Here is a 14,342-nt window from a genome sequence, read left to right on the forward strand (position 1 = left end):
GGAAGGTCCGCTTCACCAATTACTGTTTTGCGCGAACCATCAAAGGCTTTGACGATTACACCGCTATACCTCATGGGTGCTCCTTGATAAGATAGCTTCGACAAAGTTGACTTTGGAAGCATATTCAGTGACGATCCAGTGTCAACAAGCACGTTTGACAATGCATCTTCCTTGCAATTCATCGAGATATGCAAAGCCAGATTATGGTTTCTTCCCTCCTTAGGGAGTTCTTCATCACAGAAGCTGAGATTATTGCAAGAAGTTATGTTAGCCATAATATGATCGAATTGATCCATTGTAACATCATGTTCTATAAAAGCTTGTTCTAGAACTCTCTGTAGCGCTTCTCTGTGCACTTCGGAATTCATCAGCAGAGACAACACTGAAATTTTTTAGGGGGTTTGGAGCAGCTGCTCTACCACATTGAACTCACTCCTTTTGATTAGTCGGAGTACCTCATCATCGTCCTTGGCTTTCAAATTGCTGGATTCACCAGTCTTATCTTTTGAACAGCCAATTGGGTCCACACTAGGCACCTCCACTTTCTTCCCAACAATTGTTTCCTCTTTATCCTTTGGGAACACCGACCCAAACACTCGACCACTACGGGTCACCTTAGTAACATCAGCAATGCTCACTGCTAAACTAGTCGTAGGTAATGAGACCTCTTGACCATCCTTCATCATTGTAGCATTATACTGATACGACACAGCTTTATTAGATGAATACGGGACTAGGCCCGTTAATCGTATTACCAACAGCGATACTGATCTTTGACTGTTGTTGTTACTGGAGTCATAATGGATTACCAACCGCTCTTGTTTCTTGAAAACGGTCACTATGACATTAACATCGTCATCTACATGACGTGATTGAACAATTTAGATCATGCCTTCATCCATCACTCATTGGATGTCCCTTTTCATAACCTCACAACCCCTCGGGTTAACACTACAAACAGCACAACCATCATGGTCGTGCTCACACTCACTTACCAAACAAACATCCTAATGCATCTGCACTGAGGACCTCCCGATAAAACGCACATAAAAAACTTTGAATTCTCCAGGACAACCGTCCACCATATTCACAGAAGAGTCCCCATGAGCGGGCAAAGGGTTTGCTTTCACATTTGGCGCACGGTCCTCGAAGGACACCATACCACTCTTCATTAATTTCTGAACCTCATACTTCAATGGATAATAATTTTCAATGTCGTGTCCGGGTGCTCCTTGATGAAAAGTACAACGGAGCTCATGTTTATACCACCAAGGAAGTCGTTCTGGGATCTATGGCGGGTTTCTTGGTTGAATTAAGCTTTTGAGAACTAAGGACGGATACAACTCTGCATATGACATAGGAATCGGGTCAAAAGAGACCTTCTTCCTCTCAAAGTTTTGCTGATGATGATTATTTTTGGTATTGTTGTTATTGTAGGTGTTCGTTCGTTGTTGCGGTTGTTGTTGTTGAATTGGTGTTGCTTGCTGATTAGAAAATACTGGAATTACCGAGGATACTTGATGATGATGATGTTGACGGGGTGTTGGGTTCCTTCTGATATGAGGCCTCCTCTGCCTCCCACTGATTACTGCATTCGTCTCACTATCTTTCTTCTTACCGAAATTACTACCATATGTCTTGCTCGTTGATGCCTCATCTTTTGACAAACGTCCCTCACAGACTCCTTCCTCAAGCCTCATCTCCATGTTTACCATTTTGGTAAAATCACTGGGGGCACTAGCAATCATTCGTTCACAGTAAAATGAACTCAGAGTTTTCAAGAAGATCTTTGTCATCTCTTTTTCCTCCAAAGGAGGAGTGATCTGGGCAGCCAACTCCCTCCATCGTTGCGCATACTCTTTAAATGTCTCTTTGTCCTTATGAGACATACACCTCAACTGGTCTCTATTAGGTTCCATGTCCACATTATACTTATATTGCTTGACAAAATCCCCCCCCCTAAGTCATTGAAAGTGCGGATGCTTGCACTATCCAACTGATCGCTCGACTGTGTGAGTCGAGAATGGGATACAAACTGCAAGTGCACAGTTCTATCGCGTAGTTTTAAAAGATATCGATCCCACAGGGACTTATGAATCGATATACCGTTATCTAAGGTTACTACGTAAAGCTAAGGTGAAAAATGTTTGATTGTTTGGGGAAAAACTAAAGGCTAAACTAAGATCTAGATTAAATATTGATAAAACGGATATCGGTATGTAGTTCGTCAAAACTAGGGAATCAAGTCTTTGTCGGTTTCTTGGTTTTAAAATAAATCGTTTCGGTTAACTTTATTGGTTAAAGGTTTTATCTCAAACTCTCGCTCTGTTGAATAAACCATGATTTTATATTAATGTAGCTGTCACTTATAATTAAGTCAAAAACCATATTTTGAAAGCAATAAAGTTGCAGAAACTCTTTTTAAGAAAACACTGACCGTTTTAAACACCCTTATCTCAAACTCTCGCTCTGTTGACTTAGGTTATATAATTAAATCCAAATGCTTAACTCTCGTCCTCACATTCAATCTTTAAAAATACTTTTTGGAAAAGGTCAGAATTTAATTAACTCTAAAACTTGCTCTCGCCCTGATCTAGAATTAATGCCTAACTTACACTGTCCAGTTAAAACCTCAAACTCTCGCTCTATTGATTTTAGCTTCTTTATATCCTTTACTTTTGTAAAAAATCTTGTTATTAAACCTGTAAGTGAGACCGTAAAAAGATTGATTTTAAGTTTAAGTTTAAATAGACCGACTCAGTCTTGATCCCTTATTCTGCTTACTTTACATACCGATATCTAGGCGAATTAGCCAGACATGCTAAATAAACAAGAATACATATCATGCATAAACAGACTCATTCCAGGCAGACAATATAAATAAATAATAAAACAAAACATTAAATAATGATTAAAGAACCTGAATGCGTAATACAATAGTCTTGAACACTCCACCACAAGCCGGTAGGATTTGTTCTTCGATTCTTCAATTAAACAACAAATTAAACCAAGGAAATAAAACTAGAATCTAACGTAAGGTTAGATCCGATAAAAAGTTGCACAATAGTTTCCGGTGTAGAAACTATTATGCGAAAAATATCTAAATGCTAAAAAGGGAAAGGTAAATTGCAAGGGAAAAAGAATGTAGAACTTGCAAAAGAAATAAATAATTAAACAATGTTAAGTTGCTGGAAGAGAAAAATAAGCAGAAGCGTGAAAAGAAAGAAAATTGGAAAAGCTTCGGCCGTATGAGCGTAGAAAAACCGAGGAACCCTTTTAGGTTTTTGAAGTAGCTATTTATATTGGTGCTGGCAACTGCTTTTCGTTTCCCAAGGTCTTCAACGTGGCTAAATGCACGGCGTGGATATAGGACACAAACTCCTCAACGTCTCTTCAAGTCTTCTGAGGGCGTTACTTGCGCCAAAAAAAGTAGTGGAGTGGTGTGACGCTCGTCACACCATGTGTGACGTCCGTCACAAGGTTGCTTTGCGTGACGCTCGCCACGCCCCTTGTGACGTCCGTCACAGGTAGTGCCTTTGTGTTTTGCGCTTTGGGCTGGGCTTTGGCATTTGGTTCCTTTTCTCTCCTTTTTGCACCTCCTTTTCTTCCATTTTCACTTGTTCTTCAAAATAGACTACCTGAGACAAATAGGAAGAAAATACCACGTAATATCTCATAAAATGCAGTAAACCGAAATAAATAGTCATAGAATTTAATGGAATTAAGTCCTAAAATATGATATAATTTCGTGTTATCAAACTCCCCCATACTTAGATCTTTGCTTGTCCTCAAGCAAAATTCAGTATAGAAATCGTTTTCAAAAATTTAGCCAGGCGAAGTTTCAAAACACACATCAATTCGTAATAGGTTGCAAGTGGATTTTGTTTAGAAGCAACTTGAGTTAAATCTTGACATCAACAACTACCGTTACAACTTAGATAACCCTACCTTATGCAAATCAGTTCAAGTGATGCCATTATAGCTATCCTAGTTCCTTTACTTTTATTTCACCCGCTTTCATTCTAGCGAAATCACATTAAGCCCTTTATCTTTTCGCGCACATAGTGGAGTAACCGGTTAGTGATTATGATCTGCTTTTAGCTAGAAGTTCTGGTACATAAGTCGGATAACTTCGTTATTCAGTCCATTGCAAATTGTGGGGGATCGAACCGTAGTCCGCCCTACCGAGTTCAGTACCAGATACCTACTGAACCAACTCATAATGGATCTTTCATATTGTGTTTTTGCATGATCTGCAACCTTTAGATTAAATGATCTGGTAAGGATCACCTAATTTAATCAGTGCATTTCCTGATATATTCATATATTTTATGTTACTTTGGGGATCATTCACTTATATTCATCGGCTCTCCACGTAGTTTGCTATTAAGATGGTGCTGACTTCTCGTATAAACTACTCGGGGTTACTATAAAACTAAAAGTTCGAGGAATCGGTATAATAGGTACTTATCCTGATCTAACATGTTGAGGTTCTCAGAGCGTTGTTATGGTAATGATTTTTTTGTCTTGATTTCACTCAAGTTTTATAAAGTAAGCAACCTTTATACTTATTGGGTGTGTTAAAATTTTTTTTTGTTATGGCTCAAGAAAATTGAGGGGAATAGATAATAGAAATTTTTCACACTAGGGACTTAACTTAAAATAAATCTATATTATAAATTTTTTTTTTTTTTTCAGATAATAAGAAAGGGAAATAACAATGAAAAGGAAAATAACATACTTGAAAAATGGAAATGGAAGAAACAAGTTTTCCCCCCCATACTTAAATTAAACATTGTCCCCAATGTTTTAAGGAAATGAAATACAATATGGAAAGGAAAAAGAAACTACAACTAAGGTTGTCTTCCGCCTCTGGTTCTTGGACCTGGTGATCTCTGACGTAAGTCTAAGTTGTCGAACCTGCTAAACAACTCAGTAAACCGCTGGTCGGTTATGGCATTCCTAGCATCCTGTTGCTGTTGCATTTGACGCATCATCTGCAGCATTTCGACATTCTGTGCCTGCATACCATCGATAGCATCCATAATGTCGTCGTTGGTTGCAGGCCTTCTTCGTCGACGATGTTGGGAGGATGGGCCGGTTGCATTACTGGAAGGGTTGAGCGGGACTGACTGTTGTGCAGGCGGATGATCACCTTGTTCCATTGCTTCAAACTCATCTGTTTGTGGGTTTGTTTGTAAAGGCTCGGTGGTTTCAGGAGCGTTTAGATCGTAGAGGTGGCGGTCGGGGTTTGTGACATCAGTGAGGGCAGTATTTGGTAGAACAACGCTTGGGACGGCCTGGTTGTTCACCATAAGATAATATCCTCCGCCTACTCTGTTCTTAATCAAGCGGCTGGATCGACAGTAGCTGATATCCATAGATAGGGGAGGTAGGGATTCTAAAGTTTGGAGTTTATCCCCTAGGTTTAGGCCAAGTGCTATGGTGGTGATTAATCCACCAATTATAAAAGGTTGCCTGCCTCTAGCACATAAGGTGCGGATATGATGAAAGAGAAAGGAGGCGGCGTTTACCTGAGTATCTGGTTCGAAGACGCACTGGAGGAAAAATAGTTCCTTTGAGTTGACCTTGCTGTTGTTTGGCCTTCCAAAAACTGTGTTTTGCAAGGTGCGGATAAAGTACCGGATAGTGGGGTTATGCATATGGGAGAGAAGGAGCTCTTCCCAGTTGTAGGTATCTACACCGGAAATTTTCTTAAAAAGGCCGAAAACGCCAACTGTGTTCCAGTTTGAGGTTGGAGGGATTCTGGCGTGCAGCAGACCTTCTGTGGGAAATTGTAGCATGGTACTCAATTGGTTTTGGGTTAGGGAGTACTCGGTGTTAAACATACGGAAGGTTGCGGTACCGGTTAAAAATTTGTCTTCACCGGCGGGAGTTGTGTAGTCGTATGAACTTAAGAATTCTAATGTTAGGGATGGGTAGGTGGGTTGATTATGAGTGCAAAGGAAGGTTAGGTTGGCTTGACGGAGCATCCATTCGATACCTTGGAGTAAGCCTAATTGTTGTAAACAAGGTAAATCGGGGTACCTGGTGGAAACGACGCCGCGTTGTTGGAAACGCTCGAATTGCTCTCTCTGATAATTGTCATCTTCGGATCGGAAGATGATATTTCCGAAATTCTGATTTCCCGCCATTGTGATGAATGAATTTTGAAGGGGTGATTTGGAAAGAAAAGAAGTGTATTTGATAGGAGAGAATTGTTTGTGGTGAGTGAAGGAAGGTTTGGTGGGTATTTATAGGAGAAGAATTTGGAAGGTGGAAAGAAAAAGTGGTTGAAGAGTAATTAAGTGTGGTTAAATGAGAAACGAATGGGGAAGGTAAAAAGTTAAAGGTGTAACGTTCGTCTCCAACGGCTCCTTAATGTTCACTAGTCTGAGGAGTGTTACGCTCGTCACAGGGGTGTGACGTTCGTAACAGGCACTTGACGTGCCGTCCGTCATAGGATGTGTGACGCTCGTCACGCAATCTCTTTGGCAAGGCTTAGTAGCGTTCTACAGAATTACTTTGGTAAAGGATTTTATATTTTTTTTATTTATTTATTTTGTTTTGTTTTGCTTATGATCAGCTTAGTCTGCAATTTAATTTATTGTGCACGCTTAATCTGCTTTGTATAGTAATAATTCATAGGTAGCAACAGTAGAGCATAATAGCTATTGCATAATAAAATTAAATAAACAGCTTCAATAAAAATGATCATAATGTAATACAGGAAAGGGAAACAATGAAATGAAAGAGAAATAAACGTGAACATGAATTTAAATAACATTAATAAATAATCTAACTTAAAACTAAATAACTTAGAGAAATAACTAAATTATATCCCTCTGTACGATCTCTGGCCGGAGGAGCAAAAGAGTTAACATGATGTAGCAACTCGTGAAACTGATTCGTCATACTGCTCATGTATCCTAGAACTTCGTCTCTCATGTTAGTAAATTCTCCTCTGAGGGCGTCTTGTTCTGACATCAAAGCTTCAATGGCGGTGTTATAATCAGTTCCAGGCATATGATGTCGGAGGTCAGGTATGGCTGATTCTTCGGTCTGAACAGGCTGAGGAGGAGGGTCAATATCATGATAGCCGGATGGTGTCTGAGGGTCAGATTCAGCATGAGAGATCTGGTCAACATAATTCTCATAGTCATTACAAATCTCATAATCCTGGATGGATTCAGTGGATCCGGCAGGAGTTGGGGTTTCATTCAGGTTATAGAGCCAGTTCCTTTGGTTATGAACACTAGTCCTAGGATCGGGCATGGTGAATAGGCAGAGAACCTGGTTATCAATAATAAGCTCAAACTCATCAGACCCTAGGTTTGCTATAAACATAGTGTTGAAGAGGAAGGGTATACTCATAGTAATAATGCCACAAAAAGGGTTTAGGTCAAGCATAGGCTGACGTAATCCAATAGCATTACCTATCATAGTTATCAAACCGCCTATTCTAATGGGTGCTCTCTCATCCTGGATAAGGTGGTCCAAATTAGCTAACATAAAAGTGGCACCGTTTACTGGACGGTTCTGGGAAGCACAAAATATGATGAAAAGTTCATCACGTGAAACTGAAGTACTGTTTGGCTTCTTCCCAAATAAAGTGTGGGTCAGGATCTTATGGAAATAGCGAAAGGCCGGGTTGTGTATGTTTCCAGAGAGAAACTCATGTTCTTCGGGCTCATCATTTCCAGTCAGCTTACCCCAAAAGTGTTCAAGCTCTCTATATTCAAAAAGTTCTTCCTGGCTTACAGTGAATGTATCAAAGGAGGTAGGAAAACCCAAAAGGTTGGTGAAGTCTCTAATATTAAATTGGTACTCCATGTTGAACATTCTGAACTGGATAAAACCTCTGCTAATTCCTTTTCCATGGCTGGGTAGATAGATTAATGAGCTAAGGAATTCTAGTGTGAGTCTCCGGTAGGTAGTGAAATGTCTCAGGATAGGGGAGGTCTCCCATCCTATCTGATTCAGCAAATACAGGACACTTTGTCTCAGTCCAAGGGCAGTCATAGCCCAATCATCAGCATATAAACTAGGTAGCATCTCTCTAGTGGCTAGTTCTTCAAACTTTTGTTTCTGAGCCATTCCTCTGAACTTGATACCCATACGATCAAAATGTCCCATCTGGTTAGTGTTAGCTAGAGAGAAGAAAACATGAGTTTTAGTCAGGATTTGGCCAAATGCCGAAAGAAGAAAAAAAAAATTATTATTATTATATATATATTATTATTTATTTTTTCTTTTTGAATAAATCAAGAATGAATACTAAACAGAAATTAAAAGAATAATTAAGAAAGAAATAGGGAAATGATAATAATAGAATAATAAAATAACAAATTAATTTGTGGGTTGTCTCCCACTAAGCGCTTTGTTTAAATGTCGCAAGCTCGACAAAGAAACTGTTAAGTATAATCTATAGGTCCTGGGGGCGTTTCGTCTAAGTGTAGGATTTGTGAATCCTTGCTGGTTTCCGCATAGTGATAGTGTTTCAGACGTTGCCCGTTTACGGTGAACGGTTCTGTAGATTTTCCTTTTATTTCTACCGCTCCACTGGGAAAGACTTTAGTGATATGAAAAGGCCCTGACCATCTGGATCGTAGTTTTCCCGGGAATAACTTTAGTCTAGACTTAAATAAAAGTACTGCGTCGCCGTGCTTGAAGATTTTCCTTGATATACGCTTGTCATGCCATTGTTTTGTTCTTTCTTTATAGATTCTGGCATTTTCATAGGCGTCTCTTCTGAGTTCCTCTAATTCGTTTATGTCAAGGATTCTCTTTTCACCGGCGGCTTTATAATTCAAATTTAGATTTCTAATAGCCCAATAGGCTTTATGTTCTAATTCTACCGGGAGGTGACAGGATTTTCCATAAATGAGCTTAAATGGGGTCGTCCCTATGGGGGTTTTATAAGCAGTTCGGTATGCCCACAAAGCTTCTGGTAATTTTAATGACCAATCTTTCCTTGAAGTGGCGACCGTTTTTTCTAGTATTTGCTTGATTTCTCTGTTAGATACTTCCACTTGTCCGCTGGTTTGAGGGTGGTACGGTGTCGCTATCCTATGTCTCACTCCATACTTAAGTAGTAGTTTTTCGAGTACTTTGGATATAAAGTGTGATCCACCATCACTGACTACTATTCTTGGGATGCCAAATCTCGGAAATATTATATTCTTAAAGAGTCTAGTTACTACTCGGGTGTCATTTGTTGGGGATGCTACAGCTTCGATCCATTTTGATACGTAGTCAACTGCCACGAGTATGTATTTGTTACCGAAAGAGGATGGAAAGGGTCCCATGAAGTCTATTCCCCACACGTCGAAGATCTCTACTTCCAAAATACCTTTTTGTGGCATCTCGTCACGTCTAGATATGTTTCCCGTGCGTTGACATCTGTCACATTCCTTAATAGCTGTATGTACGTCCTTCCATATAGTTGGCCAATAAAAGCCGGCTTGTAGGATTTTAGAGCAGGTCTTGGATGTACTTGTGTGTCCACCATAAGGAGCGGAGTGACAGTGTTGGATTATATTTTCTACCTCTTCTTCGGGTATACATCGACGGAAAATACCATCGGGGCCTCTTTTGAAAAGTAAGGGATCATCCCAGTAATAGTGTTTTATGTCGTAGAAGAATCGTTTCTTCTGCTGGTAAGATAAAGTAGGTGGAACTATTCCGGCAGCTAAATAATTGACGAGATCAGCGTACCATGGTGTGACGGATATAGCTAAGGTGGTTTCTACTTGCATGTCGGAGTTGTTCTCTTCCAAAGTAGCTATAAGTTTGTCATACGAGAAATCATCATTAATTGATGTTCTTTCCGGTTCAAGGTTCTCAAGTCTAGAGAGATGGTCTGCTACTACGTTTTCAGTTCCTTTCTTGTCCTTGATTTCTAAGTCGAATTCTTGTAGCAACAAGATCCATCTTAGGAGTCTAGGTTTAGCGTCTTTTTTTGTTAAAAGGTACCTGATAGCAGCGTGATCAGTGTAGACTATTATTTTAGCTCCGACCAAGTAAGAACGAAATTTATCTAGCGCAAATACCACTGCTAGGAGTTCTTTCTCGGTAGTGGCGTAATTCATTTGCGCTTCATCCAGGGTTCTGCTAGCGTAATATATAACGTGAAGCTTTTTATCCTTTCGTTGTCCTAAAACAGCACCTACAGCATAATCACTGGCATCGCACATTATTTCGAATGGTTCATTCCAGTCCGGTGTCTGCATTATGGGTGCGGAGATCAATGCTTGTTTAAGAGTTTGAAATGCTTTTAAACAGTTATCGTCGAATATGAATTCGGCATCTTTCATCAATAGTCCGGTTAAAGGTTTAGTTATCTTAGAGAAGTCTTTGATGAATCGTCGGTAAAAACCGACGTGTCCTAAAAAGCTTCGTACTTCCCTCACGGTTCTTGGGGGTTGAAGATTTTCGATTACCTCTATTTTGGCTTTGTCTACTTCAATTCCTCTGTTCGAGATGATGTGTCCTAAAACAATTCCTTCTTGTACCATAAAGTGGCACTTTTCCCAGTTAAGTACTAAGTTTACTTTCACACATCGCTCAAGGACTCTTTCTAGGTTTTCAAGGCATTCTTCGAAACTTTGTCCGTATACAGAAAAGTCATCCATAAATACTTCCATGATGTTTTCGAGAAAGTCGGCGAAAATCGCCATCATGCATCTTTGAAAGGTTGCAGGGGCATTACACAGACCAAGCGGCATTCGTCTATAAGCGAAGGTACCAAAAGGGCACGTGAACGTTGTCTTTTCTTGGTCATCAGGGTGAATTGGTATTTGAAAGAAGCCTGAATAACCGTCTAGATAACAGAAATGTGAATGTTTTGCTAATCGTTCTAACATTTGGTCAATGAATGGTAAAGGGAAATGATCTTTTCGGGTTGCTTTGTTTAGTTTCCTATAATCAATGCACATTCTCCATCCCGATTCGATTCGTTTAGTTATAGTTTCCCCTTTTTCGTTTTCAATAACGGTTATGCCTCCTTTCTTTGGTACAACGTGTACAGGGCTAACCCATTTGCTATCAGATATAGGGTATATAATACCTGCTTCCAATAACTTGGTTATTTCTTTTTTTACTACCTCACTTAGGATCGGATTTAGTCTTCTCTGGTGTTCCCTAGAGGTTTTACAGTCTTCTTCTAACATGATGCGGTGCATACAAATAGAAGGGCTTATTCCTTTAAGATCGGTGATGTGGTATCCTAGTGCGGTGGGGTACTTCCTTAAGATATGTAGGAGTTTTTCTGTTTCGAGTCTTCCTAGATCTGCATTAACTATCACAGGTCGTTCAAGTTCTAAGTCTAGGAATTCATATCTCAGATTTTTGGGAAGTGTTTTCAGGTCAGGGGTTGGTTTGTTAAGACATTGCGTAGGGTCCGGTGTTATTGCTAAACATTGGTTAGATTTGTCTTCTAAAAGATAGTCTGATGATTTGTCTTCTCCTAACTCTGCTTCTTTTATGCATTCATCGATGATATCCATGAAGTAACATGTATCTTCTATTGCAGGTGCTTTCAAGAATTGGGAAAGAATGAATTCAATTTTCTCTTCACCTACTTCGAAGGTGAGTCGTCCTCGTTTTACGTCTATGATTGCACCGGCAGTTGCTAAGAACGGTCTTCCTAGTATAATAGGTGTAATATCATCTTCTCTAATGTCCATAATTGTAAAATCAGTGGGAATGTAAAACTGACCTACGCGTACGGGAACGTTTTCAAGGATTCCTACAGGATATTTGATGGAACGATCTGCTAGTTGCACGGACATTTTGGTTGGTCTTAATTCTCCCATTTCCAGTTTCTTACATATGGATAAAGGCATAACGCTAATTCCGGCTCCTAAATCGCATAAAGCTTTGTCGATGACAAATTTTCCTATGTGACAGGGTATAGAGAAACTACCCGGATCCTTGAGTTTAGGAGGCATGTTTTGGATTATTGCGCTACATTCGGCAGGGAGTGTAACGGTTTCGCTATCCTCAAGTTTCCTCTTATTAGAAAGAATTTCTTTTAAGAATTTAGCATATGAGGGCATCTGCGTAATAGCTTCGGTGAACGGAATTGTAACGTTTAATTGTTTAAGGAGATCAACAAATTTTCTAAATTGGCCCGCATCTTTGGTTTTAACAAGCCTTTGAGGGTAAGGTATAGGTGGTTTGTAAGGTGGTGGAGGTACATAAGGTTCCTTCTTTTCTAGGGTTTCCTTATTACTCTCTTCCTTTTCCTTAGGTTCACTTTCCTCAGTTGATTTCTTAGGGTTTTGGTTTTCTATCCTTGGATCAGACGGTCCTTCCACTTCCGTTCCACTTCTTAATATAATTGCATGAGCTTGGCTTCTCGGATTAGGTTGGGGCTGTTCAGGGAATGTACCAGTTGGGGCAGCAGTAGGTGCTTGTTGTTGAGCTACTTGTGATATTTGTGTTTCCAGCATTTTGTTATGGGTAGCCAAGGCATCTACTTTGCTTGCTAGTTGTTTAAGTTGTTCGCCAGTGTGTACATTCTGGTTTAAGAAATATTTATTGGTTTGTTGTTGGGAAGCTATAAAGTTTTCCATCATGATTTCCAAGTTGGATTTTCTAGGGGTATTATTGTTAGGCATGGATGGGTTCGGTTTCTGATATCCCGGAGGTATAGATGGGGCTTGATTTGGAGACTGTCCAGGTGCGTACAAAGCATTATTACTCTTATATGAAAAGTTTGGATGGTTCTTCCAATTTGGGTTATAGGTATTCGAATAGGGGCTTCCTTGAGCATAGTTTACTTGCTCTGCTTGGATTCCAGTCAAAAGTTGACAGTCCGTAGGAGTGTGACCTTGGATTCCACAGACCTCGCAATTCTGAGTTATAGCAACCACGGCGGCTGGAGGTGATACGTTTAAACTTTCAATTTTCTGGACCAAAGCATCCACTTTTGCATTAACGTGATCAAGGTTACTTATCTCGTACATGCCAGTTTTCGTTTGAGGTTTTTCCACCGTTGTTCGTTCGGTTCCCCACTGATAGTGGTTTTGGGCCATGCTCTCGATAAGCTGGTAAGCATCAGCATAAGGTTTGTTCATTAATGCACCACCTGCAGCGGCGTCTATTGTTAACCTTGTGTTGTATAAGAGACCATTATAAAATGTGTGAATTACTAACCAGTCTTCCAAACCATGGTGTGGGCAAAGTCTCATCATGTCTTTGTATCTTTCCCATGCTTCGAAAAGAAACTCGTTGTCTTTCTGTTTAAATCCGTTTATCTGGGCTCTTAACATAGCTGTTTTGCTTGGCGGAAAGTATCGGGCAAGAAAAACTTTCTTCAACTCGTTCCATGTGGTGACTGAGTTGGAAGGGAGAGATTGAAGCCATCTTCTAGCGCTATCTCTTAATGAGAAAGGAAAAAGACGAAGTCGAATTGCCTCTGAAGTGACACCATTAGCTTTAACAGTATCAGCGTATTGGACAAATACGGATAAATGAAGGTTCGGATCCTCGGTAGGATTTCCAGAGAATTGGTTCTGTTGCACAGCCTGCAACAGCGAAGGTTTAAGTTCGAAGTTGTTTGCTTCGATTGCGGGCGGAGCAATACTTGAATGCGGCTCATCTTACGATGGAGCGGCGTAATCTCTAAGAGCACGAGCTGGTTCTGCCATCTCGGGTGAAAGAAGAAGATCTTTGAGATCAGGAAATTCGATAGGAGGGAGATTGTTTTCAGCACGGTATTCCCGAATTCGTCGTAAGACTCGGAGATATAGTTCGATGTCGTTGATTCGTAAATAGAGCGGTTCGCCTTGTGAGCGAGTGCGTGGCATACAAATCAACGAAATAAAGAATAGAAGAAAGAGAAACCTTAGTCTCTACAGCGTAACGGAAGAGTTACGATATCGATTAAATAAAAGTCCCCGGAAACGGCGCCAAAAACTTGATCGCTCGACTGTGTGAGTCGAGAATGGGATACAAACTGCAAGTGCACAGTTCTATCGCGTAGTTTTAAAAGATATCGATCCCACAGGGACTTATGAATCGATATACCGTTATCTAAGGTTACTACGTAAAGCTAAGGTGAAAAATGTTTGATTGTTTGGGGAAAAACTAAAGGCTAAACTAAGATCTAGATTAAATATTGATAAAATGGATATCGGTATGTAGTTCGTCAAAACTAGGGAATCAAGTCTTTGTCGGTTTCTTGGTTTTAAAATAAATCGTTTCGGTTAACTTTATTGGTTAAAGGTTTTATCTCAAACTCTCGCTCTGTTGAATAAACCATGATTTTATATTAATGTAGCTGTCACTTATAATTAAGTCAAAAACCATATTTTGAAAGCAATAAAGTTGCAGAA

At 39.9% G+C, this 14,342-nt stretch overlaps 1 pseudogene; it reads left to right on the forward strand.

Annotated features, from left to right (window-relative positions):
- Positions 1–13,170: 13,170 nt before the first annotated feature.
- On the forward strand, positions 13,171–13,270 carry LOC127124413 (uncharacterized; annotated as a pseudogene).
- Positions 13,271–14,342: the final 1,072 nt, after the last annotated feature.

Source organism: Lathyrus oleraceus, chromosome 2, assembly GCF_024323335.1.
Source record: "Lathyrus oleraceus cultivar Zhongwan6 chromosome 2, CAAS_Psat_ZW6_1.0, whole genome shotgun sequence".
Taxonomy (NCBI): Eukaryota; Viridiplantae; Streptophyta; class Magnoliopsida; order Fabales; family Fabaceae; genus Lathyrus; species Lathyrus oleraceus.